Here is a 27841-nt window from a genome sequence, read left to right on the forward strand (position 1 = left end):
ACCAGTTAGTTGAATTAAAGTAGAAGATGCACCAACCTCTAATACTCTCTGTTGTCTGGCCAAAAGATCCTGGTCACTTAGCCTGAAATTTATAACTTCAAATTGTAGAGTTAATTTTTTTTTTTTGCTCAGCCCATATAATCATTATAAGAGAAAGCCAATTTTTAAATCAAATTGGAAAATTGTTCTCTCTAATATGTAGTCCAGTGGACAGAGTAAAACACTACTAATAGTGATCTCACCTTGCCTCAAGTTCAAGGTCCAGAATTCAAACTGAGACACCACATATGGTAGAGTAATGCTTTGATTTTTGTCTCTTTCTCTGTCTCTTGCTCATAAATACTTCTTTTTTAAAAACAACACAGCATAATAATGTCTCAGGGTCATTAAGATCGCTGCATATAACAAAAATTATATTCAATGGTGTTATCTTTAAGAATATATATTAAAATCTTTTTAACACCAAAATTATTGGTGGTACCTGCATGACTCCACTGCTCCTGGTTACCATTAATTCTTCACTCTAGAGGGTGGGAAACAAAGGAGGAAAGGGAGAGACACCACTGCACCACTTGTGAAGCTTCCCCCCTGTAGACACTCTCAGGTGCTGACTTTGCCTCTAACCCTGGTCCTCCCACATGGTAACTTATATGTGCTTTATTGGAATAGCCATCTCCTGGACCCCTGTAATAATAATTTGTATCAGTTGTTTCCTGTTATTTGTACTTTGTGATTTATATTTTTAATGTTAAACTTAGAAATCCCTTTCCCTTTTAAACAGTACTTTCAGGATTGTTTAAAAATACATATGCTCACATTTTATAGCTGTAAGTTTTGTTGTGTGAGGTAAAAATATATCTTAGTTTTTACCCAAATGGTTAACTTAATTCTCTAAGCACCTTACATTAGTTTGACTTTTGTTAGATATATATGTATTTATACATATGTACACATGTATTTTTATATACATATATAATACATATATACAAAACACACATATGTGTATTATATGTAATACATGCATATATATGCATTATATGTAAAACATGTATATATAAATAAAATATATATATATATTTATTTTTTAACCAGAGCACTTCTTAGCTCTGGTTTATGAAGGTGCTGGGGATTAAACCTAGGACATTGAAGTTTCAGGCACTAAAGTCTTGTTGTATAACCATTATGCTATCCCCCCCATCCCTATTACATTCTCAAATGTATTTGAGCTCCTCTTAAAACTTTGTCTCTTGACAGTAGAATCAATATTAGTGTTAAGTATCTGTTAAGGCAAATCTTCCTTCATGTTTTTTCTTTCTAAAGTTCAAAATATTCCATAGTTTATTTTGTCCATGTATCTTTGGAGTCTTTTTTTCTGATTATATTCAGAAGCCTGTTAATATTCTATAATTTTTTTTTTTATCTTTTGTATGATAGAGACAGAGAAGAGTAGGGCAAGAGAGGTAGACAGAAAGAGGGAGAGAGAGAGAGCTACCTGCAGCAGCACTCCATCACTCATGAACCTCCTTCCTGTAAGTGGGGACAGGGGCTTGAGCTTGAGTCCTTATGGTGATAAATTCCGCAGCCCCCTATTAATATTCGTGATTACTTTTGAAGAGAACACATATGTTTACTGTATAGATCTTTCTAATTCATAAAATGTCTTTTTAGTCTTTTCGTGTTTTTTTTTTAACTTTCAGTACAGCTTTTTAGCATATTATATTTTAGGATACAATTGGAATATTGTTTTCCTAATTCGTTTTATAACCCACTTTCTTAATATATAAGCAATGTGTTGTTTATATAAGCCATTTAATGTACTTAAATTTTTTTATTTTAGTTTTAACAAATTCTCATTGGATTCTGATGGAATATAAAGTTAACTTTAAATTAAAAGTTAACTTTAGTGTATTTATTCTCAGTTGGATTTTAGTTTACTGTGAAAACACAGGGATAATGCTCTGAATATGATAACTTTTTACATCACATGCTTTTCTTTTTTGGTTGTCTTTATGGCTTCACAACTCTAGGTGAACTTTTCCAGAGAGACAGACAGACAGACAGCAGAGGTAGAGAGAAGACAGTAAGTGCAGGGAGAACCATGGCACCGAAATGTGTTGGGTTTGGGACTTGAACCTGGGTGACCCATATGGCAAAGCAGTGCAATAAGTGAGCTATTTTACCTGCTTATCACATGATTTTCATTATAGAAAGGTCGAATTCTTAAATTTTAACTTGTATTTTATCTTACTAAGGAAATACTGTTTCACAAGATTGTCTCAGGTATACAGTCTCAAATATCCCCCCAATAGGTATGTAACTCACCACCAAATTACTATCTCCCTCTAAGAGACGGAAATGGAGAGGGAGAGAGAGACTGAGACTCTGACACTGACTGACTAACTGATCTACCAACCGACTAACCATATCACCAAAGCTTCTAGCACCAGGGGCTGAGCCAGGCAGCACACTATTAAGTGAGTTCCTTTGTCAGCCAGAGTATATGTGTATTTAAAATATCTCCATTTGGTGAAAGTATATCATGGAAATTTGTATTCTTGTTTTTTTTTTTTTTTTGGCTGCCAGGGGGCTACATGACTAAAAATGATTTTTTTTTTCTTGGCTGCTAGTGCCTACATGATCATCCTACCGCTTTCAGTGGACTTTTTTTTTTTTTTTGACAAGGTGAGAGATGAGGGATACCATAGTTCTGTGCCACTGCTTGTGAAGGTGATCCATGTGGTACCTGGGGGCTTAAGTCTGGGTTCCTCACATAGCAAAGTGTGTGCGCCACTGGGTGAGCTATCTTCCAGCCCGACACACTATTTTTTTTTAATGTGTAGTAATTTTTAATTGTTTTTAACGTTTCAATAAAGTAAATTTGATATTAAAAAATATGGAACGCTTCACGAATTTGCATGTCATCCTTGCGCAGGGGCCGTGATAATCTTCTCTGTGTCGTTCCAATTTTAGTATATGTGCTGCCAAGGTGAGCACATGACTATATATATATATATATATATATATATATATTTTATTATTTTTGCCTCCAGGGTTATTGCTGGGGCTCATTGCCTGCACCATGAATCCACTGTTCCTGGAAGCCATTTTTCCCCCTTTTGTTGCCCTTTTTGTAGTTATTATTGTTGTTGTTGATGTCGTTCGTTGTTGAATAGGACAGAGAGAAATGGAGAGGAGGGGAAGACAGAGAGGGAGAGAGAAAGAAAAGACACCTGCAGACTTGCTTCACCGCCTGTGAAGAGACTCCCCTGCAGGTGGGGAGCCAGGGCTCAAACCACCTTGCCATTTGCGCCACGTGTGCCTAACCTGCTGCTACCGCCTGACCCCCGACCCCCGTGACACACTTTTTTTTTTTAATTTATTTTTTATTTTAGAAAGGATAAATTAACAAAACCATAGGGTAGAAGGGGTACAACTCCACACAATTCCCACCACCCATTCTCCATATCCCCTCCCCTCCCCTGATAGTTTTCCCATTCTCTATCCCTCTGGGAGCATGAACCCAGGGTCGCTGTGGGTTGCAGAGGGTGGAAGGTCTGGCTTCTGTAATTGCTTCCCCGCTGAACATGGACGTTGATTGGTCGGTCCATACTCCCAGTCTGCCTCTCTCTTTCCCTTGTAGGGTGGGTTTCTGGGGAAGCGGAGCTCCAGGGCACATTGGTGGGGTCTTCAGTCTAGGGAAGCCTGGCCGGCATCCTGATGACATCTGGAACCTGGTGGCTGAAAAGAGAGTTAACATACAAAGCTAAACAAATTGTTGAGCAATCATGGACACAAAGCTTGGAATAGTGGAGAGGAAGTGTTAGGGGGGTACTCACTGCAAACTCTACTGTACTTCTGCTTTCAGGTATATATTTTGCACTAGTTTATGGATACGTGTGAACATAGGCTCTCGCTTACAGAACCTGGTCTATATCTAGGTTTTGGGACTTTGTTAGAAAGTGAACCACCTGGATGGAATTAGAGAATACTATGAAAGGATAGGTCTCACCCGAGTAATGAAGCTTAAGGGTTGTCATTCCACACGTGAAGTCTCTGGACACAGTCTGAGCTGAAGCATGTTGAGGTGGCAATCATTGCGTTGATTAGGTTGCGATCGGCTGAAGCAATATTATTTGCTATGGATTGGGAGAGGCATGCGTTTAAGTGGGCCCTATCCTAAAGTTCCAGGACTGGGGAAAATGTAGATACTCTGTAATGGAGATGTGAGGTTCCTGCTGTCTTAGGGTTCAAAAAGACAATGGATAGTTAATGTTATCATCACATTATTTGGTAATTGGGTTAACTTTGAAAAGTCCTTTTGTTAGGGTTTGCTGTATAGTACCCAGTATCTTGTATGTAGCTGTGCCATTGGTTGCTTCTGAGACACACTTATTTTTAACGAACTCTTGCAGAGTACAGTTGCATACATTATGTCCACCCTCACCACCTTTAAATCAACACTGCTCAATTCTGGCTGCTGGTTTCTTTCTTACATTTACTATTTTAGTTTCTATTTATTTTTAAGTACAAGCATATTTTCTATTCTAATAATCACACATAGGTTGTTAAATTTTGGAAATGTTACATTGATACAGTACTTCAATCTGCGGCATATATTCAGTTTTGTCAGTTGTACTAAGTCCTTTTTAGATTTTTCTAGTCTGGGAGATGGTTTAGTCTGAGATCACGTATTATATTTCATTGTCATGCCTATCTGATCTGGAACAATCCCTTAGTTGTTGTTTTTCTTTCAGGACATTAAGATATTTGAATATAGGCCAGTTATTTCATATAGTACCCCTCAATTTGTAGCTATCTGATATTTTTCCTCATTGTTATGTTTAAGTGACACATCACTGATCAAGATTCAATCTGAATGATGCTTTGTTCTTTCTCAAGATATCACATTTAGAAGCACAATATGTTTGTCCTACTAGCTACTGGTAACATTACTACTGGACAACCTGGCCAAGGTGTTCTCCAGTTTCTCCATTGTATAGTAACCATTTTCCTTTTACAGCTAGTAGGTAACCTGTAGGGAAGATGATTGAAGAATAAGAAGATGTCTTTCTTAAAAAAATTTTTTTTTAATTTATCTGTTAGAGGCAGAGAAATTGAGGAGGAAGAGAGAGATAGAGAAGGGAAAGAGATTAGAGAAATATCTGTAGCCATGCTTCACCACTTGTGAAGCCTTTCCCCTGCAGGGGCTTGAAGCTGGGTCCTTGTGCACTGTAGTGTGTACACTTACCCAGATGCGCCACCACCTGGCCCATGAAGATTTCTTACTACTCATAAAGCTCTTCCATTCTTCCTTCCATTCTTCCTTAGAGTTAGTTAACTCATCTTGGTAGTGATACTTAGTTGTGGTATGGTGATTTTGTTTTTTGAAGTTTCACTACTTCATTATATTTACCATTCTGTATTAATTGTGAGAACTCTCCATACTCGCTTACATACTTATTTTATCTGCTTATTTGTCTAGTTATAATCAGTATGAATGTGCTAACTTCTGATTCGTTCAGTGTGTTATAACCATAACTGAAACCATAACTATAACTATCAGTACTTCGCCATCACTGTTTTTGCTGTTCAAACTGTTCCAAGTTTTGATAGTGGGAGTCCTTTCTTCCTGGCTCTGGTGTTCTTTGCATGTGGACTGATTTTGTGGATATAATACAGTTCTTTGCAATTTTAACAAAATAACATTCCAGATAATGTTGGATTTTCTTTTGTCTTAGTTAATCTGTGATGCAAGTGGAAGCATGCCTTTTAAACAGGCCAGGCTTCTTTTAATAGAGAAATAATACATAGAGACCAACATCTAGGCTTTAGGTACTCTCATTGTTGAGTGTCATTACACTAGGTACTTTTGGTGAATATATTGCTAGGAAATTATTATTTTTAAAAAATAATTTCATTTTGAAGTAATGCAGTTTGTTCTAACTTAGGTATTACCACTTGAAACAAAATGTTATACTAGCAAGATCATTCTTACTACAGGCTAATACAAATATGATTAACAGTTAAGTTTCTTTTTTTTTTTTTAAAAGAATTTATTTATTTATTCATGAGAAAGATAGAAGAGAAAGAACCAGACATCACTCTGGTACATTTGCTGCCGGGGATCGAACTCAGGACCTCATGGATGAGAATCCAGTGCCTTATCCACTGTGCCACCTCCCAGACCATAACAATTAAGTTTTGAATGAGGTTTGGGAGATAGTTTACTTTGTAGAGTGAGCACATTAACATCCACAAGACCCCAGGTTCAAGCTCTAGGACCACATGGGAGTTTCACATCATGGGAGTACAGTGAAGCAATGCTGAAGGGACTATTTTCACACTGGAAAGAGGGATTCGGGTGACAGCGCAGCGGGTTAAGCACAGGTGGTGCAGTAGGCAAAGAGTAAGGATTCCTGTTCGAGCCCCCAGCTATTCACTTTCAGGGGAGTTACTTCACAAGTGGTTAGCAGGTCTGCAGATGTCTTTCTCTCCCCCTCTCTGTCTTCCCCTCCTCTCTCCATTTCTCTCTGCCCTATCCAACAATGACATCAATAACAACAACAATAATAACTACAACAATAAAACAACAAGTGCAACAAAAGGGAATAAATAAATATGAAAAAAAAAGTTTCACACTGGAAAGAAAAGCTAGGCCTTGGGAGCAGTGGATGCATGTATGCACCAGGCCCTAATGCAGAAAAAAAAAGTTGACATATTTCTGGTCATAGTTCATCAAATTTAGAAATAAAAGATCCAGAACACATCTCATATTAAATGATGATTTATATCCATTTGTTTCATGACCAGCTTCTTAATATTCATGGTCAAGCTTGGCCTGAGACTATTCCAGCAGCTGAGGACACAAGGTGTAAACCAACCATGATGCTCTTCTATTACAGTGCACACTCACTGGTTTGAATATTAGAAACAAGCCTATGAACCCAGCGTGCACGTGTTTGGGATATTGGCAGAAACCAGAATACTTAGAGAAATCCCATGTACATTTGGGATAAACATGCAGTTTCCATAAAACAGTTTCCCTGACCCGGAATGACTTTTTTTCCTTTCTCATTAGTTACGGTGAAAGGACAGATAATGTTATTTGAGAACTTAACCCTATTCTGATATAACAGCAGACTTAAAAAAATTTTTTTTAATCCCATATCCTAATATATCATTAAAATTTGAGAAATGGGGGGCTGGGAAATAGTGCCGCGGGTTATGTGCACATGGTGCAAAGTGCAAGGACTGGTGTAAGGATCCTGGTTGGAGCCCCTGGCTCCCCACCTACAGTGGGGGATCGATTTACAGGTGGTGAAGCAGGTTTGCAGGTGTCTGTCTTTCTCTTCCCCTCTCTGTTTTCCCTCCTCTCTCCACTTCTCTCTGTCCTTTCCAACAATGGCAGCAATAACAATAACAATGAACAATAAGGGCAACAAAAATGGGAAGAAATGGTCTCCAGGAGCAGTTGGATTTGTAGGGTAGGCACCGAGCCCCAACAATAACCCTGGAGGCAAAAACAAAGTTGAAAAATGGAAATATGTATATTTATAAGGAAAATTTGACAGATCAGCATCCCTCCAAAAAACAAACTTAGACCCCTTGCACATGCAGTATCATCACCCCTCCTGGGACACTTTTTCAGCCAGAGGGAGAAACACTACAGCATCGGAGCTACCCCTAGTACCATAGTATTCCCCCAAAGTTCATTTGTGAGAAATGCCTAAACCTCTGTAAACCACACTTACTGCAAGGTACACATACACACACACTCTCTCTCTCTCTCTCTCTCTCTTTCTCTCCCCCCCCCCCCAGTACTATAGTATTTCCCCATAGTGCATTTGTGAGAAATGCCTAAACCTCTGTAAACTACACTCACTACAAGGTACTGATACACACACAATTTTTGGGTGGGGAGTATTATTTTGCTACCAGGGTTATTGTTGGAGCTTGGGGCCTGTATGGTGACTCCATTGTTTCCTACAGCCGTTTTTTTGTTTTGTTTTGTTTTTTTAACCCTCCCTCCCTTTTTTATTCAGATAGGAACAGAAATAGGAAGGGAAAGAGGGAGAAAGATACCTCCAACAGTGGTCCACTGCTAGTGAAACTTCCTGCAGGCGAGAACCAGGGGCTTGACCCAAGGTCTTTATGCACGGTAATGTGTGTGCTTTACAGGGTGCTCCACTACCTGGCCCCTGATCTATAACTTCTACAGATTATTTTCAATGTAGGTAATAATAGATTTGTTTACATTTGCATACTTGATCCTTGAATATACTTTTTTGTACTTGTTTCAGCAACACAAATGTTAAATTGGAAGGATACACGAAAATTATCATGGCCCCAGCTAGAAGACATGTAAATTTATGAAGTGTTCATATAAAATAAAAGTATATATAAAATTTGTTTGCACTTCAATTGAACAAGCGTAATCAAATGTAAGTTTGCTTGACAGTACACTGATGTAACAAGCAGGAATAGGTCTATATTCTGTAGCATAATGTAGATAGAATTATTCTCACCAGTTTTTTTTTTAAGAAATAAATTACATTTAACAATACAACCCCCACTATGTCATTGATCATCCTTCATGGACCTGTATTCTGTCCACCCACCCACCCACTCCAGAGTCTTTTACTTTGGTACAATACACCGGTCCTTGTGCTTTGTGCCATGTGCGCTTAACCCGTGGTGCTACCGCCTGACTCCCCAAGTATATCTTTTTAAAAAAAAATTTTTTTGGGAGTGGGGCAGTAGCGCAGTGGATTAAGTGCAAGTGGTGCAAAGCGCAAGGACCGGCATAAGGATCTCGGTTCGAGCCCCCGGCTCCCCACCTGCAGGGGAGTCGCTTCACAGGTGGTGAAGCAGGTCTGCAGGTGTCTATCTCTCCCCCCTCCCCCCCATCTTCCCTTCCTCTCTCCATTTCTCTCTGTCCTATCCAACAATGATGATAACATCAATAACAACAACAATAATAACTACAATAATAAAAAGGGCAACAAAAGAGAATAAATAAATTTTTAAAAATTTTTAAATTTATTTATTAATGAGAAACATATGAGGAGAGAGAAAGAGCCAGACATCACTCTGGTACCTGTGCTGCTGGGGATTGAACTCAGGACCTCATGCTTGAGAGTCCGATGCTTTATTCACTGTGCCACCTCACAGACTACTCACGTGTATGGTTTTACTTACGGTTTTATGTTTCAAAAATCTGCTAAAATACAATTAATACTGAAGAATATTGTAGATAATATCAGTATATCTCCTTTTTCCTCACCAGTTTTTCACATTTTGTTTTGTTAGAACTGAAAAGTTCAAGGAATGTATAACTGCATCTTTTGCACACTGTGGTGATAAAGAAAATGAATTTAATTTTCCTATGGATGTGTGAAACATACTGTAACTTCTCCAGTTCTTTCTTTCTTTCTTTTTTAATATTTTATTTATTTATTCATGAGAAAGATAGGAAAAGAGAGAACCAGGCATCACTCTGGTATATGTGCTGCCAGGGATTGAACTCAGGACCTAATACTAGAGAGTTCAATGTTTTATTCATTGCACCACCTCCCAGACCACTCTTTTCCAGTTCTTGCCAAGTGTTTTTAGAGCCTTTCTATAAATTGATGGCACTGCCCTCAGAAATTCTTAGCTTTAACAGCATGCCATTTTGAACTAATAAGAAGGCTAGAGTTTGATTTAAAAGGTTTTTCCTAGAGTGGAGAATTTGATTCTTTGAATTTAGTTATGCAACTGAGTCTATGCCAGGCCAGGATGATTTTGAAGGACTGGTGAAATAGCCAAAACAGGGCAGAGGAGGTTGGCCACGAGTTGAAAGTCATGGTAGAAGGAGCAATAGTGAATAACAACTATCCCTTTTCCCAACAGATCTCTTAAATGCACCATCCCTTTTGTTAAATAATGAATGGGGTAACTTAATTACAAATTGGATGGATGGATGGATGGATGGATGGATGGATGGATGGATGGATGGATGGATCTACAAAGCATGCAAGCACAAGAAATTGGGAGCAACTTAATTTTACCCCCAGATTTTGTAGATGATGATTCTTCTTCTTGAGTTTAACATCTTTTCATGGCTTAGTAGCTCATTTCTTTCTGACTCTGAATATATCTCATTGTCTGGTAATGTTTATTTTCTTACTGAAGGAAATCTTGGTTGTTTTTGAGTTTTGACAGTTACGAGTAAAACTGCTATAAATCCTTGTGCACGCTTTTGTGCAGTATATATTTTCAAGTCATTTGGTATACAAGTGAACATGATTTCTGAATTCTATGGTAAGGACATGTTCAGTTTTATAGGAAACTGCCAAACTCTTTCAATGTGACCATAACATTCTGAACATTTTGCACTCCTACCAGCAATGAATGAGCTGTCCTTTGCTCCACGCTTAACACACACACTCTCTGCCAATAGGGGTATCACTGGGGCCTGAGACCTGCATGACAAATCCACTGCTCTTGGTGGCTTTTTTTTTTTATTTTAACTTTTTTTATTAGATTGGACAGAGAAATTGAAAGGGGAGAGGGAGATAAAAAGAGAAAGACCTGGGCAGACAACCCCACTAGTGTGTCCTGAAGCAAAGCCCCGCCCCACTAGAGAAAGAGAGAGACAAGTTGGGAGTATGGATCAACCTGCCAATGCCCATGTTCAGCAGGAAGCAGTTATAAAAGCCAGACCTTCCACCTTCTGCAACCTATTATGATCCTGGGTCCATACTCCCAGAAGGATAAAGAATAGGAAAACTATCAAAGGAGGGGATAGGATCCAGAGTTCTGGTGATGGGAATTGTTTGAAATTGTACCCCTCTTATCCTATGGTCTTGTCAGTATTTTCATTTTATAATTATAAAAATTTTAAAAAAGAGAATGGGGTAGATAGCATAGTGGTTATGCAAAGACTCTTATGCCTGAGACTCCAAAGTCCCAGGTTCAGACCCCCACAGAGCCAGAGCTGATTAATGCTTTGGTAAGAGACAGAGACAGACATGTGCAGACCTACTTGACCTACTTGACAGCTCATGAAGCTTTACCCCTGCAGATGGGGGTGGGAGTTTGAACCTGGGTTCTTGTACATGGTAAAGTGTGCACTCAACTGGGTGTGCCACTGCCCACCCCATTCCTATTCCCTCATTTTTTCTTTATTTTTTTAAACCAGAGCACTGCTTAGCTCTGGTTTATGGTATCTCTGGGGATTGAGACTGAGACCTTGGAGCATCAGTCATGAAAATCTTTTGTTACCATGGTAGTTCTCCCTGATACTGCTCTGCGTTCCTACATGCATTTGATATTGCCAGTATTTAAGATTTTGGCCATTTTCTAATAATTGTATTATGTTAACTTTCTGATTATTATTTTAACTTGCAATCTGCTGGTGGTATTTGATGTTTAATGTATTCTTATTTACCATTTGTACATTTTATTTGCTGAAGTGTATATTCACAGTTATTTCAAATTGGTTTGCTTTTTTTTAAAAAAAAGTTCTTTATATATCATGGATAATCTGTGTCCTCTGTAATTATTTTTTCACAGTCTGTGACTTGCCTTGGTTTTTAGACATTGTCTCTCACATACCAGAATTTAAAAATTTTAATGATGTACGGCCCATCAATTATTTCTCTTGTGGAGAAGTAAATTTTGTGGCTTAGTATCAAAAATATCAATGCCAAATACAAGTTACCTACTTTTGTACTATGTTAGTTTCTAAGAGTCTTTCATTTTGTTTTAGGTCTAAGATTTATTTTATCACCTGTTAAAATAAATACATCCAAGGGGCTGAGCAATAGCGCACCTCATTGAGCACACAGGTTATCAGCACAAGAACCCAGGTTCAAATTCTGGTTCCCAGCTGCAGAGGGGAAAGCTTCACAAGCTGTGGAGCAGTGTTGCAGATGTCTCTTTTTCACTATTTCTTTTTGTCTCTATAAGTAAAATAAAAAAAAACAAATAAATGGCCACCCGAAGCAGGGAAGTCATTTTGCAAGCACTGGAGCCACAGGGAGGGATAATTGTGGTGGCAGAAAAACAGCACATAAACCAGACAATTTCTAGAAACTAAGGCAAGTCACAGACTGAAAAAAAAAACATATAGTTATGCTAATACACTACTGGTTCATATAGCCATTATGCACTGGTTACCCTCTTATTTTTATCCTCCTTTAGTTTGTAGATATGTAACTATTGCTCACTTAGTCTTTATGTTAGTATCCCCATGGTAATGGTGATTTTTGAAGCTCATTCTCTAGTACAGTTCTTGACACATGACAACAGTAGCCCCTAATTATTTCATATTCCTTGTGTGTATTGGTTGTACTTGAAATACAGCTTTACTGCATTTCATTTTACTGTAATTTATTTTTCCTTGAGTTTTTGAACTTTGAACTTTATTTTTTTGGCCCCAGGTGTTGTTTTTTGAAAAATATGTGTGTAGTATAATTTTATTTTTAAGTTTCTTGACATTTTAGCCTACAGGCTCAGTAGTTGTATGTGTGTGTGTGTGTTTTCCTTTTTAAAGTCCTGTAATTTTACTCTCATAAAGCTTATTGATTGGTATGGGCCAGTTTTCTCAAGTGTGTTTTATATATCTTAAATATACAGCTTTACTTTTTTTATTATAGGAAAATTTTTTGTTATTTGTTTCTACTATTTTGTATAGTTTATATGCTTAGTATTTAATTCTTAATGATTTCTTTTTTAATATTTTATTTATTTATTTATGTTGCCCTTGTTTTATTGTTGTAGTTATTATTGTTGTCGTCATTGTTGCATAGGACAGAGTGAAATGGAGAGAGTAGGGGAAGTCAGAGACGGGGAGAGAAAGATAGATACAGAGACGGGGAGAGAAAGATAGATACCTGCAAACCTGCTTCACCACCCGTGAAGCGACTCCCCTGCAGGTGGGGAGCTGGGGCCTCAGACCGAGATCCTTACGTGGGTCCTTGCGCTTTGCACCATGTGCACTTAACCTGCTGCGCTACTGCCAACTTCTCATGATTTTTTTATGCCTCCAGGTTATCGCTGGGGCTTGGTGCCTGCACTATGTATGAATTCACTGCACCTGGTGATCATTTTTTCCGTTTTATTGTATAGGAAAGAGAGAAATTGAGAGAGGTGGGGAAGACAGAGAGGGGGAGAGAAAGCTAAAACACTTGCCATTCAGCTTCACCACTTGTGAAGCGACCCCCCCGCAGGTGAGGAGCCAGGAGCTTGAACTGGGATCCTTGTACTGGCCCTTGTGCTTGGTACCATGTGCGCTTAACCCATTGCACCACCACCCAGCCCCCCTTCATGATTTCTTTTATGTGAAAAAGAATAATTTTTGTCATTTTCCTTAGAATTATTTTATGCTTTCATTTATTTAAGGCTTAGCTCTTCTTGTTCACTACAACTTTTTTTTTTTTTGCCTCTAGCATTATTGCTGGTGCTTGGTGCCTGCACCACAAATCCACTGCTCCTAGAGGCCATTTTTTCCCCATTTTTGTTGCCTTTGTTGTTGTCATTATTATTGTTGCCACTGATGTTGTTGTTGGACAGGACAGAGAGAAATTGACAAAGGAGAGGAGACAGGGGGAAAGTAAAAGATACATGTGAGTAATCTGTGAGGTGGCACAGTGGATAAAGCATCAGACTCTCAAGCATGAGGTCCTGAGTTCAATCCCCAGCAGCACAGGTACAGAGGGGGAGAGAAAGACACCTGCAGACCTGCTTTACTGCTTGTGAGGCGACCCCCCTCTACAGGTGGGAAGCCAGAGGCTCCTACCATGATCCTTAAACTGGTCCTTGTGCTTTGCGCCATGTACTCTCAACCCGCTGAGCTACCAACCCCTCACCACTATTTTTATTCATTCATGTTTCTTTGATTTTATTCTTTATTACTGAGTACACACACACACACACACACACACACACACACACGTCATTCATATTGTCTGGGGTGTGTGTGCATACATGCCTTTTATTTTATAGTCATCTATCAATTGGGGGGTGGGACCAGAACTTCGCTCTAGCATATGTTACCAGGAATCAAACTCAGGATCTTACTTTGTCCATACAAGACTAGTACTCCACTCAGTGCTATTTTCTGCTGTTTTTATCTTTCCTGTTTTTATACAGTGTTGTGGGTTAAACATAAGACCTCACATATTTCTACTGCTCACTCACCTCTTTGATTCTTTTTGTTTGTTTTTAGTTTTCTTTTCTTGTCTCCTATATTTTTTCTAAAGTTTCTTTTCCTATGTTTCCTCTTCCATAAATGGAAGACCAATATTTTCTTTTTTCCTTATTAGTGATTTACAATATTATAAGATAATATGGTTATAATTCCACTTCACTCTTCACCACCAAAGTTCTGTGTCACTCCTTCCTCTCCCCCACCTCCAGAAGTAACTGCCATAGTTCTCCCAAGATATGGGTTGACTGTGTGTGTGTGTGTGTGTGTTTGTGTGTATTCTAATTCATGTGTTTTAGTTCTCTATATTCCACTTATGAGTGAAATCATCCCTTAGTTGTCTTTCATTTACTTACTTCATAATCACTGCCAGTCCTATGCATTTAGTCCCAAAGGGCACATTATAGTCTTTTTTTTTTTTAACTGCAGAGTAGTGCTCCATTGAGTATATGTCCCATGACTTTGTGTGTGTGTGTGTGTGTGTGTGTGTGTAAGACTCAAATACTAGTGATTTTATTCCATTATTAAAGCCTCTTACCTCCAACTCTTAAGTATTCCTTATAGGGTTCTTCATGTCCCAGATATTTTAAGCTTTTATCTTTCTTTTTTTCTTTATTAGTGATTCAGTATTGGTTTACAAAATTGTGAGATAACAAATATAATATCACCCTGTTCCTATCACAGGAGTTCTGTGTCCCCATGCCCTCCACTGGAAACTACAGTAGTTCTCCCAAGGTCACAGATAGGGATTGACTATTATTTCTCTGTCTGAACCTTTCCTTCTCTTCCTTTCTAAGTCACATTGACACATCTCTTACTACTTCTGGATGTCTTTTTTTTTTTTTTGCTCTTTTCTCTCTAGGTTTTGATGGAATTGGTGTTCAGAGCCCTCTGGTCAGCTTCCCCTAACGTTTCTCCTCTGGGTAGGTGAGGGGGGATAATGGACCAAATTTCTTTTTGGGGTGCAGAATGTAGGAGTTGTGGCTTGTATAATTGCTTTTCCGTTGGACATGGGCATTGGTATCTCAATCCATACCTCCAGCCTGTTGTATCTTTCCCTAGTCGGGCAGGGCTCTGGAAAGGTGAAGATAAACATTAGTGAGGTGGTCTGCCCAGGGAAGTCTGGTTGGCGTCCTGGTAGTTTCTGCAACTTGGTGGTGATATATTTAAACTTTTGAAATGAAAATGAAAGGCACACACCAAATAAGCATGTAAGCCACTTGGGCAAAGATGGTTGACCCCATGTGGAAGCTGATGCACATTTTTATTCACTTCTAAGATGCTGCCCTCACTTTTTTTTTCCCTTTTGTTCCCCTTGTTTATCGTCGTTGTTGTTATTGCTGTCATTGTCGTTGGATTGGACAGAGGGAAATGAAGAGAGATGGGGAAGATGGAGGAGAGGAAGACAGATACCTGTAGACTTGCTTCATCGCCTGTGAAGCGGCCCCCCCCCTGCAGGTGGGGAGCTGGGGCCTTGAACCCGGATCCTAATGCCAGTCCTTGCACTTCACACCATGTGCACTTAACCCACTGCACCACCGCCTGACTCCCCCTCACTTCTTTTCTAAGCCACACCTATATCTCATAAAACTTACAGGAGTCCCTTCTTTTTCCTTCTTTTGCTCAGATAAGAGAAATAGCACTTGACTTCCTCAGGTGTTCTCCAGATTCTTTTCCCTCTTAGTGATGATATAAAAACAAAGGTTCCATGGTTCAGGAGGTGGCGCAGTGGATAAAGCATTGGATTCTCAACCATGAGGTCCTGAGTTCAATCTCCGGCAGCACATGTACCAGAGTGATGTCTGGTTCTTTCTCTCCTCCTATCTTTCTCATGAATAAATAAATTCTAAAATAAATAAATAAATAAAAACAGGTTCCTAGTCACAAAAGTTTTAGGTCTTCCTTAAGTTTGACAGTCTTTTCATCATTACCTAGCACTATTATTTAGCCTTAAGATTGGGGAGATAGCTCAGCCTACTGGGGTACCAAATTGCTTGTCTGAAACATCAGAAGTCATAGACTTTCTGTCTGACACCGGAGCTGAGCAGTGTTCTGGGTTTCTGCTTTTCTCCTCTTTCCCTCTCTCATAATAAATAAACTGTGTAAATCTTTAGTATATGTATGCCTTGAGTCTTTGAGTTGTCTTAATGTTGTTCCCCACCAGGGAACTATGCCTTAAATGCTTTAAAATTTACTGTAATATAGAGAGTTGGACGGTAGAGCAGTGGGTTAAGTGCACGTGGCGCAAAGTGCAAGGACTGGCTTAAGGATCCCGGTTCAAGTCCCCGGCTCCCCACCTGCAGGGGAGTCCCTTCACAGGCTGTGAAGCAGGTCTGCAGGTGTCAATCTTTCTCTCCCCCTCTCTGTCTCCCCATCTCTCTCGATTTCTCTCTGTCCTATCCAACGACAGCAGCAACAACAACAACAATAATAACTACAACGATGATAAAACAGCAAGGGCAACAAAAGGGGAAAAAAATGGTCTCCAGGAGCAATGGATTTGTGGTGCAGGCACTGAGCCCTGGCAATAACCCTGGAGGCATAAAAAAGACCGCTTTGTGGGCCCTCATTGCCCTCAACTTGGACCAACAATGGTAGAGAATATTCCATCCTCCGAAGGGAGGTTGGACAACATACTCTATGCTACACGTGAGGTAGATGTGTCCTGATATTGGGGCAGCTTGGAATGTTCTTACACATGACAACAGAATGTGAACTCAGATCTACAAGGATGCAGAGGTCACACAGGCTCCTAAGCTGAATATGGGACCCAGATGAGATGAGATGAGATCAGATCAAATCAGCGGGGTTTACAGTCAACAGTTTTCATACACCTTTTCCATATTTGGGAGCTACTGTCTTCCCTGATCCAGCTTTCTGGTTCTTTTTCAGCAATGACATCATCTCCCCAGACAATAACTTGGATCCACCTGAATATCAGATTTCAGGCTCAGGGGGAAAAAAAACAAACAGTATAGCCACAGGCCCTTTAGAATAGAACTAAAATATGCCTACTGGTTATCTACAAAATGGAGGAAACCCCCCTCCCCCAGCTCTTCATCTGCGCTATTCCAGCCTTTAGGTTCATGATTAGTCAACAATTTGGCTTTATATATTGACTCTCTTTTCAGCAACCAGGTTCCAGATGCAAAAATGATGTCAACCAGACTTCCCTGGACAGACATCTCCACCAATGTGTCCTGGAGCTCCAATTCCCCAGAACCCGCCCCACTAGAGAAAGAGAGAGGCAGGCTGGGAGTATGGATCGACCTGCCAATGCCCATGTTCAGCGGGGAAGCAATTACAGAAGCCAGACCTTCCACCTTCTGCACCCCATAATGATTCTGGGTCCATACTCCCAGAAGGATAGGAAAGTATCAAGGGAGTAGGTGGGATACAGAGTTCTGGTAGTGGGAATTGTGTGGAGTTGTACCCCTCTTATCCTATGCTTTTTGGTAGTGTTTCCTTTTTTATAAATAAAAAAAAAATGTTACTGTAGTATCCTTGGGAGTAATCTCTTCCCCCCCATTTGTCTTACAGCTTTTTCTCTAAAATCAAGGCATATCTAGCTTCGTAAACCTAGTCTCAAGTACAATGGTTTGAAAGTACAGTGTACAGTGGTTTGAAAGAAGATAGGTTGTTGGAATATATTGTATTGGGATAGTTCATTGCTAATTTTCTGTCTAGAACTCTTAAAAGCCTGTTGTTTCTTTTTGATTGTACTGACTCTTGTTCATCCAGCTTACAAGCCCCTCCCTGAGTTATATGACTCACTGATTTTAAAAGACAGTGCTGTTCAGTAATTAACTACCTTCCTCTCATCACATAGAGACAAAAACTTAAATGCAGGTTTCCCCACTGAAACTTTCTTACATATTTACACATTTATGTGCATGTACCAACAATATCCACACACCCAGCCTTTGGAAGGAACAGCAGCAGTCTTTTTCTGCCTTCTGTTGGAAGTAATTAGTTTGCCTGTTTCTATACAAATGATGGATTTTTTAAAAGATTTTACTTATTGATTGATGAGAAAGATAGAAGGAGAGAGAGAAAGAACCAGACATCACTGTGGTACATGTGCTGCTGGGGCTTAAACTCAGGACCTCACGCTTGAGAGTCAAGCGCTTTATCCACTGCGCCACCTCCCAGACCACCAAATGATGGATTTTTCTATAAACATTCCTAACTGAAAGTAATTTGATTTTCTGTAATTCCCTTTTCCCTCCTTTCTTATTTCTCTCCATATTCTTTCTCTCCCTACCACCCCCCTCTCTGTCTCTGTCTCTCTGATAGAGACAGAGAAGTAGACAGGCAGAGAGAGACTATCATTAAAACCTCCTTCAATGCAGTTGAAGGGTTGCGTATTTGCCAAAGCAACTCACTATCTAAGCTAGCTATTTTGTTGCCCTCATTGTCACTTCTAGGATGTCATTTGTTAATCTCTCTTTTAAAAAATATTTATTTATTTATTGCCTTTTGTTGCCCTTGTTTTATTGTTGTGGTTATTATTGTTGTTGCTATTGATGTCATCGTTATTGGATAGGACAGAGAGAAATAGAGAGAGGAGCAGAAGACAGAGGGGAAGAGAAAGATAGACTGCTTGTGAATCGACTCCCTTGCAGGTGGGGATCAGGGGGCTCAAACCGCGATCCTTATGCTGGTCCTTGTGCTTCATGCCACGTGTGCTTAACCCACTGTGCTATCACCTGACTCCCTTGTTAATCTCTTTGATACAAAAAATCTTAGATGAATGACAATTGGATATTTAGTGAAGGTAGTTTAAGTTTTCAGTAAGTAATAGTTAAGCCAAATATTGTACTACAGATAATGTGGATTCAATTTTGAAAAGAATGAGTATATACTGGTAATTTGAGGTAACTTGAGGTGTTACCCATTTGATGAAATGTAATGAGGTTTTCTTTCTTTCTTTTTTTTTTGGAAGACTACTCACAACCCAAATATCTATTGTATAATAGTACGACCATTAAAATGATATTTTCTAATAAAATACTATGTACTAATGTTGGTACAGTTGTACCTATTTCAGTAGTATCAAATTGAATCTTTGTAGATCACATATAGCACAATTGATTTGACACAATTTGAAACTATACTTTCAGATTAACTGTGATACTTTCCCTGAAGCACAGCAATTATCTTTAAGCAAAATGTATTTTTTCATTCTGCTGAACAACTTAAAATTTATAGGAAGACATTAAAAAGTTTCTAGTGAAGGGAGAGCTTTGGGGATTTTTTAGCCCATCACTGTCATACTGACTTGTTGATTAAAAATCTTTGTAAAATTATAACTCACAAATGGTAAAATTGTACATTACCAGAAAAGGGAATTTTAAGTAGAACAGGTTTCTGAGAGGATGGAAACACAAGATAAAAGTTCTGTTTCATGTCTAGAGTTTTACTATATCATTAGAAAGGTTGAGAAGGCATTTGAGATGTTTACAGTTTTATCTCTTCCCATCTTTGTTTTTTTCCCCCCCGCATTGACTCATTCAGGTGTCTCATCTTTCCATCTTGAAGTGGTTTAGAAAAATATAATATCATAGCACAAAATTACTTGATTGTAATAAGGGCTGTTGATGGGCATTTAAGTTGCTTCTACTCCCTGGCTGTTGTGAATAAAGCAGCTATGAACACAGGGGTGCATATGTCCCGTCGTATTAGTGGTTTTGTGTCTTTTAATTATATGCCTAGGAGTAAGTAGTAGCACTGGGCCATATGCTATTTCCATTTAGATCTGTTTACGGGCTTTCCATACAGTTTTTCATAGGCACTACACCTGTTTGTATCTCCATCAACAGTGTACCAGAGTTCCTTTCTCTCTCTGCATCCCTGTTAATCCTGTTAATTCTTATTATTACAAGAACTGGTGAATCCATAAAAATATAGAAATAACTTTACAATGTTTCCTAATAATAGAAAACAGTTGTTTTACATGTAGTGAAACTATTCAAAGAGAGTTTGCTCCATCAGGTGCTTTTGCTTCATCAGCTAATAAAACAAGTGAGCTACCGATAATTTCTCAAAAGCCTACAGGAGAAAAGGGGTGATGTATTGCTCTATTGACTTGGACTACTTGGAAAAATGAGAACTGACATATCAAGGAATTTAAATGTGTCTTACTGTGAATGGTACTGAATTTATAGAAAATGAAAATGTGGAAACTTTTTTGTTGTTTTATTTTTACTGTTTTTATAGTCAGGAAATACAAATTGAAAAAGAACACACAGGTAGCTTATTATTGAAAACTTTATTTTGCTGTAGTAGACTGTCAGACTTGCCGCTTCTATTACTTCTTAGGGCAGATCAGCATGTATTAGACATAACCTCAAGAGACAGAAAGTAAGGAATGCAGAGAGACCCAAGATCCAGAATTGCAGACTAGTTCTTAGATTCAGAGGGGGTAACTCCTTATTTTATTTTATTTATTTTATTTTATTTTATTTTATTGCCTCCAGGGTTATTGCTGGGCTTCAGTGCCTGCACTGTGAATCCACTGATCCTGGAGACCATTTTCCCCATTTTGTTGCCCTGGTTACCCTTGTTGTTGTCATCATTATTATTGTTGTCATTGCTGTTGTTGTTATTGGATAGGACAGAGAGAAATGGAGAGAGATGGGGAAGACAGGGGGAGAGAAAGACAGACACCTGAATACTGCTTCACTGCCTGTAAAGTGACTTCCCTGCAGGTGGGGAGCCGGGGGCTCGAACTGGGATCCTTACGCCGGTCCTTGTGCTTTGCACCATGTGCGCTTAACCTGCTGCACTACTGCCTTACCCCCATAACTCCTTATTTTATAGGCTCCTAGAAACCAATCATAAGAATTGAAGTTTCCTGGCTTATTTGAAATAAATGTATTTTAATCCTCTTGACTTTCTGTACCTTTCCTCTTCCCCCCATGGTTACTACATGTAGCACAGTATTAAGCTAGAAATTGACATTAGTGTGTTTTGTATATCTAATTCTGTGCCTTTTAAGTATGTGTTGATTCATGTATTCACTCCATCAAGACAGAGTCCATAACCACAAAGATCTCCTTTGTGCTAGTCATACACCTACTCCATCCTCCACACAATAATTGTTTCCCATCACTTTTAATTTTGTAATTTTAAGAGTACTTTTATAGTTAGGTAGTATATGACCATTTTTAAAATCAGCCTAATCCTTTGAGATCCAGGCTTTTGTTTGAATCAGTTAGTTTTTATTGCTAGATAGGACTGCATAGTATGCAGGTTCCATAATTTTATCAATCCAGCTATTGAAGGATATTTTGTTTTTCCCAATTTTTGCTGTTAAAAGTATAGTTACTGGGAGTCGGTGGTAGGTAGTGCAGCGGGTTAAGCGCATGTGGCATGAAGTGCAAGGACAGGCATGAGGATCCCAGTTTGAGCCCCCAGTTCCCCACCTGCAGGGGAGTCGCTTCACAGGAGGTGAAGCAGGTCTGCAGGTATCTTTCTCTCCTCCTCTCTGTCTTCCCCATCTCTCTCCATTTCTCTCTGTCCTATCTAACAATGGCAACATCAATAACAACAACAGTAATAACTACAACAATAAGAAAATAAACAAGGGCAACAAATGGGAAAACAAATAAATATAAAAAAAAAATTAAAGTTACTATAAACATTCGAGTTTATCTTTGGGCAGTGCCCAGAACTGCAGTTGGTTACATGTAAATGTACATTTAGATTTTAAAGAAATTTCCAGTGTGGTTGGGCCATTTTACATCCTCACCAACACCAAGATCCATTTCCTGTATAAGTACTGTACGCTAACCAGTTGCGCCACTGGAGCTCCAAAGATCCATTTCTTAAATTTCTTGGTATCGGCACCACTTTTTATTTTACTTTAGAGGTTGTGTAGTGTAGCCTTAATAGGCTTCTCTTTGATGGTATAGTATTGGCAACCATGTCTTTTGTGTATGTTAATTTGCCATGCAAGTATCTTTTTTTTTTTTTAATTGCATTCTACTACATTTTTTCCTTTTAAGTATTTTATTTATTCATGAATAAAGGGAGAGGGAGGGAACCAAGTAACACCACTTTGGTACATGTGCTGCGGGGGATTGAATTTAGGACCTTGCTTTATCCACTGCACTATCTCCAGGACCACATGTGCCAACTACCTTCAGTGAAGTTATCTCTTAGTGCTCTTTACCTTTTTTCCCAGTTGATAAAATTTTGGCTTTTTTGAGTTTTGAAATTTATTTACATATCCTAGATGTATCTGTGTCCTTGGTCACATATGGTTTGCAGATATAGACGCCCAGTTTGTACTTTGCTCTTTCATTTTGGTGTTTAGGTATTTTGCAGAGTAGCGCTTAATTTTTATCGCCGTCAGGGTTATCGCCGGGGTTCAGTCCAGTCCATTGCTCCTGGCAGCTATTTTTCCTTTTTAATCTTTTAAAATTTTTTATTTGATAGGACAGATAGAAATTTGAGAGGGGGGATGGAAAATAGTGAGGGAAAGAGAGAGAGACATCAGCATACCTGCTTCACTGCCCATGAAGCGTCACCCTTGCATATGGGGGAGTAGGGGCTTGAACCTGGCTCCTTGTGCGTGGTCACATGTGTGCTCAGTTGGGTGCACCACTGCTCAACCCCTGCATTTAAATGTTTGATGAAGTCTGTCTTTTCAACTTCCAACCCCCCCCCCTTTTATTTTGTCTTATTTTAGTCATCATCCTTTTGGTGCCTTCATTCTTACTGTCCACCCCTAGCCTCAGATGACCATTGATGTAGTTTTGTCTCTATAGAACTGCATAGTGTGGATATATAGAATCATAATATATTGTATATGGCCTTTTGTGCCTGGGCTCTTTCAGATTACACAAGGTTTATAAGATTCATCTATATTGTATCAGAGTAGGTTTTTTTATGGCTGTGTTTATGGTGAATAATATTCTACTGGAATGATATACCACCTCTTACCTATTCATTTAACAGTTAGTAGTTATTTACGTTTTCACTTTTTTGTCTCCACTGGGAATGTACAGATTTCAGTCCCTTGCCTTCCTCACGCATGCTGTGCACGCACATGTGTGCACATGTGCACATATACACACTCACACTCCTGTATGTATGTATAAGTTTTTTTAACCTGAGTATTGGGGCTGTCTTCCTTCAGTTCAAGTAGATAGAGTATGTCTCATTCTTTTTAATTACTATGTAGATTCACTGTGACTGTTTAACTGATCCCACACCTACAGACATTTAGGTAATACTGGTTGACTTCCTGTTTTTCTCTTACTTAAAACACTGGCACTAACCACAGTTACACAGCTACCTATCTTTGTGATGCAGAGCTCATTTTTCCTTCTTTAGAATTTTTCATTAGTCACTTATTCAAAAATATATTGATTATTTCCTTTGTAGCAGGCACTGGGCTGTACTTAAAAAATAAGGACTATGAGCAGTAGTAAAATGCTATTGCTATACAGTGATTATCTTAATAAAAAAGTCACATCTTGATGTGACACTGGAGTTTATACTTAATATAGCTGACTAATAGTTTGGAAATATGTGTATAGTTCAAAAGAGATCCAGGTAGAGATCAATTTAGGAAAGTTATTATATAGTTCAGAGTTGAATTTTGGGAAATAAATAAAACATGAGCTTGGGTGGGTGGGTGTGGGGAGAAGCAACCAAACTTTCTCTTAAGACTTTGGTGGTGGGGAAGGGGTGGGTACGTACCGAAATTTGGTGGTGGTATGGAACTATATCCCTGCAGTCTTAGAATTTTGTAACACATTTTGAAATCACTGATTTACAGAAGAAAAATTGTTTAAAGAAATGATTTAGTGTAATATAAAAAATGTTCAATACCTCAGATAAGATATCAGTTGAACTGGAGTTGGTGTATTGCACAAAAGTAAAAAAGACTCTGGGGTGGGTGGGTGGGGAGAGAGTATAGGTCCTACAAAAGGATGACAGAGGACCTAGTGGGGTTGTATGGTTATGTGGGAAACTGAGAAATGTTATGCATGTACAGACTATTGTATTTATTGTTGACTATAAAACATTAATCCCCCAATAAAGAAATTTAAAAAGAGATCATTTGAAATCCTTTCCTGTCATTGTTGGTTGTGGGTCTACTATACAGTAATGAATAAGAAATTTAACAGTTTGGTATGGAAGTAATACTGAAGCAGAGGAATGACGGGAGATAGAATTATGCACCGAAAGTCATGCATATTGTGGGTTTTTATACTTGCTATTTTATTCCAAAGATATAATTATTTCCTGAGGTAAAAGTAGAAATAGAAGAGGGAGAAAATACTCTAACATATTTGGTACTAGAAATTGGCCTCAGGGCCTTGTGTTTTTATTTTATTTTTTCTTGTATTTCTGCTTTATTATTGACAATATTTCTTCTTTTTTTTTTTTTTTTTACAATTTTATTAATTTTTTTTACATAACAGTAGAACCTAGGGCCTTATGTTTTTAAATCCAAAGCTCTAACACTGTTACTACTGGGCCTGCTATATGTTTACTTTCATGATAAAAGTAATCTTGAATTCAAAAAAAAAATCAAACTTATATTCAATTTAGAAATAATCTTTTGGAACATTTATCAATAGAACGCAGCCAGGTCATTACTTGACTTCGTGTGGTTATATGCCTTATTATAAAAAAAGTTATAAACTGACCTAAACTAAACCTAAACACCTGAGTTACAACTAAAACTGTGTTAGTTATTATGATGCATAATATTTTTATGAAGCATAATATTTGAATTTTCCAGTTTCTCTATCAAAGATTTTAACATTGATAGCCTTATTATAACATCAGAATATAGATTATTTTGTAATTTGTTCTGATTTTATTAAATGTTTATATGAATACAACTGGCATGTGTACAGTACTTGTAAAGTTAACTTTTTTGGATGCTACAGAGAAATAAAAATGAAGAAGAGTACATTTAGAGTAGTGGAAACAAAAAATGTACAGCCATTGCTAATTTTGTGAATATTAAGAAACCTGCTTTTTAAAAGCATTTGTTACATACTAAAAAGTAATCTTTAAGTTAGGGTATATTATCAAAAGTGCACTTAAGCTATTCTTTTTTTGTAAAGCAGATCTTACTAGTAATGGATCATGTTCCAGCACTGCAGAGTCAAAAGATTGCTATCCACGATCATTGATTGCCCTTGATGAAGGTTTTTCATGGTTAGCAATCTTTATGTGCGCTGGTAGTTTAAGATTTGAGCATTTAAATAATTTTGAAAACCAAGAATCAAGTATTTGGGTGGGGAAGTATATATATATATGGGTGTGTTTGAAAAAATTGATTATTGTATTTCACTTTTCAGTGAACTTACTTTATTGTGCTTTGCCAAAATCTAATGTCAGCTTAAGAGGAAAATATTTTAATGTCATCAAAATGAATTCTGCTTGTTTGCAAGTACTAACTTTGTAGGAATTGTGGTTTTTGCTAGCTATTGTTTCTTGACCAGACCACGGCATGGTTCTGAAAGATAGTGGTGCTGGATTTCAAATCTGAGACGTGTTATATAATTCCCCAGTACTACTGCTTTGCTATCTTCCTCAGCTAGGAACTTCTAATATTAAGTCTGAATTACAAAATGGTAGAATGCATCTACAAAAAGGATTGGTTTTCACTAATTGACCTCTGGCTTAGTTTTAAAAGAATTTGCACAAATATTTCTGTAAAAGACTTGAAAATTTCAGACACAAAAGTCTGGTGAAAATATTGTTACTTAGACTTGCTTAGTGTTCATTTTTTACTAGAGTTTTATTGTAGTTGTTAGGCACAGGTTCGTAGTCTGTGGTTAATTGTTTTGTTTAGGGATTAAAATTGCTGGGAACAATTTATGTAAATAGTTTTTTGCTCATGTACACATTTATATATATCTGTCCATATGACTGGTATGCTATTGCAAAGGCTGGAAAAAACTCACACAATTTCAAAAAAAAATGATTTTCAGACCAGCACTGTGAAGCACATTCTGGTCTTTGGTTATCTTTTATTTAACTCAAATCTTACCAGGCTTTCCAGTCTTAACTCAGTCTTTAGAAAGATTAAAATATCTGGTTTGTTCTTTATTATGTATTGATCTGTTTAAGAGAATGGAGTAAGAGTGGAGTTGCATTGTACTTCTAGATTTGACAATTCTTTTGACTATGTTTTCCTTTTTAATTAATTTTAGATCCATTGTAAAACATGAACATTTTTCACACCAATGAAAGTTGTTTTTTTTTTTTTTAAAGATAGCTTTATTTATTTGTGAGTATGGGGCAGGGGAGAGTGAACCAGAACATCATTGTAGCACATATGATGCTGGGAATTGAACTCAAGACCTTGTGCTTGAGAATTCAACAGTTTATCTACCTCTTGGGCCACTGAAACAGTATTTTAATAAGTAATGCTGTGATAGATAATGGTTTATAAGTTGTTTACTTGTTAATTTCATTTATTATTATTCATTACAGTTATTATTACATATTTGCTAACATCTGGTAGAATTAGAATCAAGGCATATATTTTTTTATTGTTGTTGTAGTTATTGTTTTTGTTGTTATTGATGTCGTCGTCGTTATTGGATAGGACAGAGAGAAATGGAGAGAGGGGGAAAGAGAAAGATAGACATCTGCAGACCTGCTTCACAGCCTGTGAAGTGACCCCCACTGCAGGTGGAGAGCCGGGGGCTCAAACCGGGATCCTTTATCTGGTCCTTGTGTTTTGCGCCACCTGTGCTTAGCCTGCTGCGCTACTGCCCGACTCCCAAGGCATATATTTTTAAACATAGTAATTTTGATGTACTGCTTTAACCTTTGTGATAACAGGTTAATCTGAGTTTCATTTAATCTAATGATTCCCTCACCTCTCTTCATATACCATGAGAGAGGAGAATAGGGTTGTTAGCAGAAATGGAAACAGTGTTGGTTTTTTTTTTTCTTTTAATAGTATTAAGTATATATATATATTTGGATTTCTATTTATTTACTTATAAAAAGGAAACATTGACAAAACCATAGGATAAGAGGGGTACAACTCCACACAATTCCCACCACTAGAACTCTATATCCCCTCCCCTCCCATGATATCTTTCCTATTCTTTAACCCTCCGTGAGTATGGACCCAAGGTCATTGTGGGATGCAGAAGGTGGAAGGTCTGACTTCTGTAATTGCTTCCCCACTGAACATGGGCATTGACAGGTTAATTCATACTCCCAGCCTGCCTCTTTCTTTCCTTAGTAGGGTGGGGCTCTGGGGAAGCAGAGCTCCAGGACATATTGGTGGGGGTGTCTGTCCAGGGAAGTCTGGTTGGCATCCTGCTAGCATCTGGAACCTGGTGGCTGAAAAGTCTGTCCAGGGAAGTCTGGTTGGCATCCTGCTAGCATCTAGAACCTGGGGGCTAAAAAGAGAGTTAACATACAAAGCCAAACAAATTTTTGACCAGTCATGAACCTAAAGGCTGGAATAGTGCAGATGGAGAGTTGGGGGGAACTCCATTTTGTAGATAGCTAGTAGGCATATTTTAGTTCTGTTCCCAAGGGCCTGTGGCTTTACTAGTTTTTTTTTGTTTCCTCCCGTGAGCCTCAAATCTGGTATTCAGGTGGATCCAAGTTATTGTCTGGGGAGATGATGTCATGGCTGGAAAAAGGACC

General features: G+C 38.3%; 1 protein-coding gene and 1 non-coding gene across 2 annotated transcripts in view; one reads left to right on the plus strand and one right to left on the minus strand.

Moving 5' to 3' along the window:
- BMPR1A (bone morphogenetic protein receptor type 1A) overlaps window positions 1-27841 on the plus strand; it is a 130317-nt gene that overhangs the window by 51086 nt on the left and 51390 nt on the right. The gene's annotated exons all lie outside the window — the stretch shown is intronic.
- Window positions 2888-2994, minus strand: LOC132542696 (U6 spliceosomal RNA). The gene has a single exon (XR_009553664.1). It is a non-coding gene; the product is annotated as a U6 spliceosomal RNA (small nuclear RNA).

The sequence above is a fragment of the Erinaceus europaeus genome, chromosome 1 (assembly GCF_950295315.1).
Source record: "Erinaceus europaeus chromosome 1, mEriEur2.1, whole genome shotgun sequence".
Taxonomy (NCBI): domain Eukaryota; kingdom Metazoa; phylum Chordata; class Mammalia; order Eulipotyphla; family Erinaceidae; genus Erinaceus; species Erinaceus europaeus.